Here is an 8,065-nt window from a genome sequence, read left to right on the forward strand (position 1 = left end):
CCCGCACCCGCACTTCCGGGCCCGAGGGAGCCGGCCCCCAGCCCAGCACAGGCCCCACCCTCCCCAGAGCAGGCCCCGCCCACAGTTGTCACTCATCTTCACTTTCAGGCCCAAGGAAATCGGACCCGCGGGGATAAGACCCGCCCCTTCAGGGAGGACGGAGCCCGTTGGCCCTGCTCACGGCGAAAGCACCGCCCACAGGCTGAAGATCCTGCCCCTTCAGGACGACCGAGAACGCGCCTGCCTTGCCCCGCCCCCAGCCCGCCCCGCGTCCTTCAGGAGAGCCGGAAACACTCCTACCCCCATCTCGCCTCTTCAGGGCCGCGAGAACGCACCTGTCCAGCCTCCAGTTCGCTCCGCCTCCTCAGCGCGCGCGAGATCGCGCGCGGGAGCAGCTACAACTTTTTCAATTTGCCGCCATCTTTACGGCGCCCGACTTCCCAGCCTGCCTCGCGTACGGGGAGGCGGAGCTCAGGCCTCTGAAAAGGGGACGGCGGCCGGCGGGAGGGGGCGTGACCGGCAGATGGCGAAGGAGGGGCGCGAGGGGGCGGGCCCTCTTGAGGGGCGGGGCGGCCCGCCGTGAGTCTGGGTGCGGTGCCGTTTGCTTTTTTCTTGTGTCCCATTTTATTTCCTGAGCCACAGGGAATCCCTTTTCTAATATTTATGTGTTCTAAAGTCTCCCTGCTTTGGACAAACACATTCGGAAAGTAGAAATGCAACAAGGATGTGCAGGCTCTATCAGAATAAAATCGTAGAACCTTACCGTTATCTGGCATGATTTACAAATTTTCCAGATGAGGTCCCGGGAATGGGGATTCGCCCAAAAACATACTGCAAATTGGAGTCACCAGCAGGTCTGCTATTTTGCCACTAAACCAATCTGCCAGTAAGGACTTTGTAGCACAGCTAGTATGTAAACTGGTAACAAAGGGAACCAGTATTTGTCTCAACAGATTTTTTTTTTTTTTGACTTGGAGTCTTGCACTGTCGCCCAGGCTGGAGTGCAGTGGCGTGATCTCGGCTCACTGCAGCCTCTCCCTCCCTGGTTCAAGCGATTCTCCTGCCTCAGCATCCTGAGTAGCTGGGATTACAGGTGCCTGCCACCACGACCGGATAATTTTTTGTATTTTTGGTAGAGACAGGATTTCACTATGTTGGCAGGCTGGTCTCAAACTCCTACTGCTGACCTCGTGATCCGGCCGTTTGGGCCTCCCAAAGTCCTGGGATTACAGGCGTGAGCCACCGCGCGCGGGGCCTCAACTGATTTTTTTTATTAAGTATTGGATACTGTACCAATTGTCAGCATATTGTCTCTCAGCTCCACATTCACTTCTCATTTCCTGCTCTAAGAACATGGAGCTGGGCCCTTTAAGCATTCCTCCTTTGCTGAAGACACAATGTTAAGATCGTTAATGGGCCATACGCAGTGGCTCACGCCGGTAATCCCAGCACTTTAGGAACCCAGACCAACGGATCACTTGAGGAGTTCGAGACCAGCCTGACCAACATGGTGAAACCTCATCTCTATTAAAACACAAAAATTAGCTGAGTGTGGTGGTGCACACCTGAAATCCCAACTACTTGGGAGGCTGAGGCAGGAAAATTGCTTGAGCCCGGGAAGCCGAGATTGCAGTGAGCCCAGATCCTGCCACTGCACTCCAGCCTGGGTGACAGAGTGAAACTCTGTCGCAAAAACAAAGATTTACAGGAGCATTGTGACCCAATCAAGGATAAAGAAGTTTCACAACCCCCTCACAACCAGATGTCCATTATCATTGGACAAGTCATGACTTCAGCCTGCTCCCTCTTCACCCTCCCCTAACATAAAAGGAGCCTGAAATTCATATTAACTTAAAATGGTTCTTAGGATGTTACTCCATCATCTTCTCAGTTCACTGGCTCTCCAAAATAAACATCACTTTCCTTGTCTCTTGTCTCTGGCTGTTGTAGGGCAAACTGTATGAGCTTTGGACTTGGTGAGTTCTGCCTCTCATCTCTGGGAAGCTGAGGGACATAGCTGCACAAGAACAAAGACTGCTTTACTACACAGATAAGTTCCCCATCAGGTAATCTCTTGGAGATGTCCTCAGAAGAATAGACAAAAAGTCTATGACAACTCCGAGTCTCTTGGTTGATCTTTCCTGGTTATAGGATGAGATTCCTAGAGAGAGGTTTTTGAGACAATGGCATTTCTTTTTTTCTTATTTGGAAACAGAGTCTCACTCTGTCCCCCAGGCTGGAGTGCAGTGATGTGATCTCGGCTCACTGCAACCTCTGTCTCCCAGGTTCAAGCAATTCTCTGCCTCAGCCTCCCAAGTAGATAGGATTACAGGTGCCCACCACCATGCCTGAGGGTGCGTTCTCTTTCTGGGTCCACCAGGGGGCATAGTTTCAAGGGCAAGAACTTCCCAGCGCCACGTAGGGCAAACTCATATCTCGCTCCATCCATCCGGGAGATTTAACAGTTTCTGTTTTAATTTTCGAGGGTGCAGGAAAGTGTCAAAAGTCAGTCACTCAGCGGAAGTTCTAAGGAACTCCTTTCATTGGCCTGGGGTCTTAGAGAAGCTGGGGGTTCCTCCCAGGTTAAAAGTCCCCTTCTTCCACACCCCTTCGGATTCCATGTTTGGGTCCCCTTCCACAAACCCTCCCTTCATGGAAGCCGTCTTTCTCTTGGATTTCCCCCCTGGAGTCCCCTTCCACACTCTCATGGAAGCCTGTCTTCCCCATCTAAACTCCAGCTCTCTCTCCATTCCCTTCCACTCAGTGTGGAGGCTGTTTTCCTTTCCCGGAATCCATCTTTCTGGACTCTCTCACTCAGTGTGAGAGTTAGCTGTTTCTTTCTCTCTCCTTCTCCTGTTTCTCTCTCTCTCCTTCTCCTGTTTCTCTCTCTCTCTAAATAAATCACTTTCTACAAACACTTTTGAGTCCGGCATTTACTGTGCACTGTGCCGTGGTCTCCTCTCCCATTCTTCGGGGAGCGATAGACCAAGAACCTGGAGAAATGTCCTCTCAGGGGAACTGAGGGCTCCCCTGAACCCCTGAACCACAACATGCCCAGCTAACTTTTGTATTTTTAGTAGAGAGTTTCACAATCTTGGCCAGGCTAGTCTTGAACTCCTGACCTTGTGATCTATCTGCCTCAGCCTCCCAAAGTGCTGGGATTACAGGTGTGAGCCACCGTGCCTGGCCTAATTTTTGTATTTTTAGTAGAGACAGGGTTTCACCATGTTGGCCAGGCTGGTCTCAAACTCCTGACTTCGTGATATGCCCACCTCAGCCTCCCAAGGTGCTGAGATTACAGGCGTAAACTGTCATGCTCGGCCTCTCTAATAATTTCTTTTCTCTTTTTGAGACAGAGTCTCCCTCTGTTGACCAGGCTGAAGTGCAATGGTGTGATCTCAGCTCACTGCAATCTCTGCCTCACAAGGTTCAAGCGATTCTACTGCCTCAACTTCCAGAGTAGCTGGGATTACAGGCACCTGCCACCATGCCTGGCTGATTTTTTTTTATTTTTAGTAGAGACAGGGTTTCAAAAGCCAGGCTGGCCTTGAACTCCCAGCCTCAGGCAATCCACCCACTCAGCCTCCCAAAAGTGCTGGGATTACAGGCGTGAGCCACCATGCCCAGTATCTCTAATAATTCTTTATATTACACTTTTTCTACACTGTGTTTCTGTCTCCTGACTGGGCCTATTTGATACTGATACAAAAGAAATACTTGGTCTCTAGAACTCCCCGAAGGCGTAGGTATTCCAGTCTCTGCCAGATGAAGCAGAGATAGGGGAAACACCCTTTCAATCTGCCTTCTGCAATAATCCAGCTTGCCACATTTACACACGTAAATGATGTAGTGCATTTGATTGTCATTATTCCCCCACCATTCACAGAACAAAGACCTGATATTTAAAATCTTCCACAATCTGCCACAAATGCATATTTGTCACTCCATAATACAGTAAATAATACTACTAAAACTTCCCTTAGTCTGACCCTGAATGTGCTGACTTCCTCAGGCTGTACTTAACTCCATCAGAATACCTTTGCCCTATCTTTGCATCCACAGGTTCATGCTTCAAGTAAAAATCCACCTGCTAATGATCAGATGGTGATAACTGGGAATAAAGACAATAAAATGAGAAAAGCAAAGACTGTTAATTCAGAGCTTCCTATAACAAGGGAGTCAGCCACCATCATTTGTATTCGGATGACACGCAAAGTCAGGCAGAAAAGTGGGCAAGCTTTACAGTGAAAAAAGGGACACCTCCAGGAATGTCCTAATTAGAGGACTGATGATTAGTGATATTGAGCATTTTTTTATATACCTGTTGGTCATTCGTACGTCTTCTTTTGAGAAATGTCTGTTAAGATTCTTTGCCCACTTTTTAAGGGGATTGTTTGTGTTTTTTGCTGTCAAGTTGTTTGAGCTCCTTGTATATTCTAGATATTAGTTCCTTGTCAAATGAAGTTTGCAAATATTTTCTCCCATTCTACAGGTTGTCTCTTCACTCATTTGATTGTTTCCATTGCTGTGCAGAAGCTTTTTAGTTTTAGCTTAATATAGTCCCATTTGTCTAGTTTTGGTTTTGTTGCCTACGCTTTTGAAATTTTAGTCATAAAATCTTTGCCTGGATCAATGTCTTGAAGCATTTCCTCTGTGTTTTCTTCTAGTAGTTTTGTAGTTTCAGGTCTTAGATTTCAGTCTTTGATCCATTTTGAGTTGATTTTTGTATCTGGTGAGAGATAGGGTTCCGGTTACTAATTAAGTCCTAGCCTTTTGGGGCTGTTACAAAAGTTACTCCTGGATTGTCACTAGAGATAACACCCGGCCTCCTGCAAGTCTGATTTATAGCAGGCTGGTTTCCTGGGCTGGTTGATGTACATAACGAATTGGTTTCCTGAGGAGGTTGCTGCAGCTTGTAGGTCAGAGTTCAGTTGTATAAATGGTCCAGCTATTGTCTATTTGTATATTCAGTCTCTCATAACAGACACCAATGAGACAATTATAACATAAGACAATCTTTCTCTCCCGGTCACATCTTGGCTGTAAAGTGTCCTAACAGCCACCCACTTTTGAGTGATTATTGCTTTCTTACCAATAACCTCCCAGCCTGTTGTATGGCTCCCACGTTTTGAACAAAAAACAACCAAGGTACCCAATTACTAAACTGCCCAGGCTTCATGAAAGCAACTTTATAGCCATGATACTCACTTCCTCCTCTCCCCTTTTCAGAATCACTCAGGGACAGCCTAAACCTTACAAAATCCCCTTCCTATTCCCTTATAATGAGAAACAGCCCATTTTCCTCTGGGGTGGTCTCCCTGGTCATGGTAGGTTAATAACCCCAAGTCTTTTAGACTCTGGGTGAATTTGGCTGTTGAGCTTTATGACTCAGCTCAAGAATCACATCTTCTACTAAATCTCTGGGTGCAATTTTTCCCACCTCCAGTTTCCAGATAACTGTATTTGTATGTCTGTGATTCTAGTTAACCATGTTTAGGACATTTTCTCTACTAGAATGAGCTCCTTTGGAGGTATGCACTGCGTGAGATTCCTCCTTGTATCTGAAAGAAACTCTAATAAGGGAAATTATGTACCTCAAGCCAGTCTGAGGAGGAGGGGCACTGGCAACATTACCTGAACATAGCTTCTCATAGATGCTCATAGGGCATAGATGGGGTTTTCAGGAAACACCTAAACACTGAAAATTTACCCTTAATTGGCCTACTCAAAGACAGTGTTCCCAGGTCTGCATTTTTCCCAGATTTTGGCCAATATATATATTTTTTGTGACAGGTCCCGCTCCGTCACCCAGGCTAGAGTGCAGTGGCACCATCTCGGCTCACTGCACCCTCAGCTTCCAGGCTCCAGTTATCTGCCCACCTCAGCCTCCCAAGCAGCTGGGACTACAGGTGCATGCCACCACACTGGCTAATTTTTGTATTTTTAGCAGAAATGGGGTTTCACTATGTTGGTCAGGCTGGTCTCAAACTCCTGACCTCGTGATCTGCCCACCTCGGCCTCCCAAAATGCTGGGATTACAGGCGCAAGCCACCACGCCCAGCCTCTGAGTTATTTTTTGACATATAACGTCACACTTCAATTGTTGTGCATTTGATAAATCCATATAGACTTCATTAGTGAAGGAAAGACACTTTAGAGTTCATACGAGTGATTTATCAGTGAATTTTAATATCCAGTTTCCAGGCCTATAAATCATGAAGGACCAAATCAACTCTGGATCAGAATGACCCCTCAGAAACACAGCCACACTGTGTGGCACCCAACGGAAGCAACCTTGCAAGTTTACTTTGACATCTCCTCAGCTATTACTGTTTATTCTTCTAGAGCCAAATTGCTCATTTTCTTTTCAGGCATACATCTGTAGGAGGCGAGAATATGCTACCCCAAAATATGCCTCCATGGCATAAGGACTATTTTGAGCTGATAATTTTGAGAAACAGAAGCTATGAAAACAGCATAAGCTACTCCTTTGAAAGGGAAATGTACAGTCTTAAAAGAAATCTCTCTTTGTAAGGGTGTCTCTCTCTCTGCCTCAGGAAGAGAAGGATGACTCTAAATCATCAGAGACCCTTATCAATGGAGAAGGCAGCAACTTATTTACTGTGCTTTTCCAGGTCTTCTTCCCAAAACTGGCCTTCCCCACTCCCTTCTTTGTTTTTAGCTGAAGATGGTACTTAAACCTGAATTCTAAGCCACTCCTTTGAGATTTACTTATTTTCTTGGGTATCTCATATGTATATGCAAAGTATACACGTTAATATAGTTCCATTTGTTTTTCTCTTGTTAATCCGTCTTTTGGGCTGGACATGGTGGCTCACGCCTGTAATCCCAACACTTTGGGAGGCCAAGGCAAGAGGATTGCTTGAACCCAGCAGCTGGAGATCAGCCTGGGCAACATGATGGGAAGCCATCTCTACAAAATTAAAAATTTTTAAATTAGACAGGTGTGTGCAGTGGCCAGCTCCTGTAGTCCCAGCTAGTTGGGAGGCTGAGGTGGGAGGATCACTTGAGCCTCAGGGTGTAGATGTTGCAGTGGGCCGTGATAGCACCACTGTGCTCTAGCCTGGGAGACAGAATAAGATCCTGTCTCAAAAAAAAAAAAATCTACCTTTTGTTACAAGGACTCCAGCTGTGAACTTAGAAGGGTAGCAAGAAAATTAATCTTTCCTCCCCTACATATGCTACTGACAGAGATAGGAGACAGCCAAATGCCATCCAGGTCATTATGCACAGGGGGCTTGCCCAAACATGCCCATGGTGAACAATTCCATCTCTTAACACATGTGCAGTAAGGGAAATAAATCAGTGTGGATTTATTTCCACACTCAGACTAGGAGCCCACATATGCATTGAGGGAATGGGGTGGAGTCACCAGGAATTCATGCCTTATGTAGGGGAGAAGACAGGCCTCTTCAGCTCCAGTGTGGTGGCCTGGTATTCAACCTGTGGGGTGGGAGCCTGTTGGTAGGACCTCCTCTTTGCTGAGAGCTTTCTTTTTACTTAATAAATTCTCACACTTCAGTGTGTCCACGTGCCTAATTTTTCCTAATCAGGAGACAAGAACCTGGATTTTAGCTGAACTAAGGAGCAAAAAAATCTAGCTTCACTACTTGGCCTGGAAGAACAATGGAATTACTCATTTGAGATGTGGGTTTGAAGAAAGTTATTTTTAGTATTCTGACAAGCAGTTAAAATACTGCTGTCATGTCTCTCTCTTTGTGCCAGTCTCCATCCTGTTTCTAACTTCCAGTTTCCCAACATAATCACAATTAAACTCTGATTATGTGATTTTTATGTTTTGGTATCTTTTCTGATTGTTTTTTTGTTTTTTAGATGGGGTCTTGGTCTGTCACCCAAGCTGGAGTGCATTGGCACAATCACACTGCACTGCAGCCTCAATCTCTAGGGCTCAAGTGATCTTCTGATCTCAGCCTCCTGAGTAGCTGGCCCCCAACGGAAGCAACCTTGCAAGTTTACTTTGACATCTCCTCAGCTATTACTGTTTATTCTTCTAGAGCCAAATTGCTCATTTTCTTTTCAGGCA

The sequence above is a fragment of the Cebus imitator genome, unplaced genomic scaffold (assembly GCF_001604975.1).
Source record: "Cebus imitator isolate Cc_AM_T3 unplaced genomic scaffold, Cebus_imitator-1.0 Scaffold34, whole genome shotgun sequence".
Classification (NCBI taxonomy): domain Eukaryota; kingdom Metazoa; phylum Chordata; class Mammalia; order Primates; family Cebidae; genus Cebus; species Cebus imitator.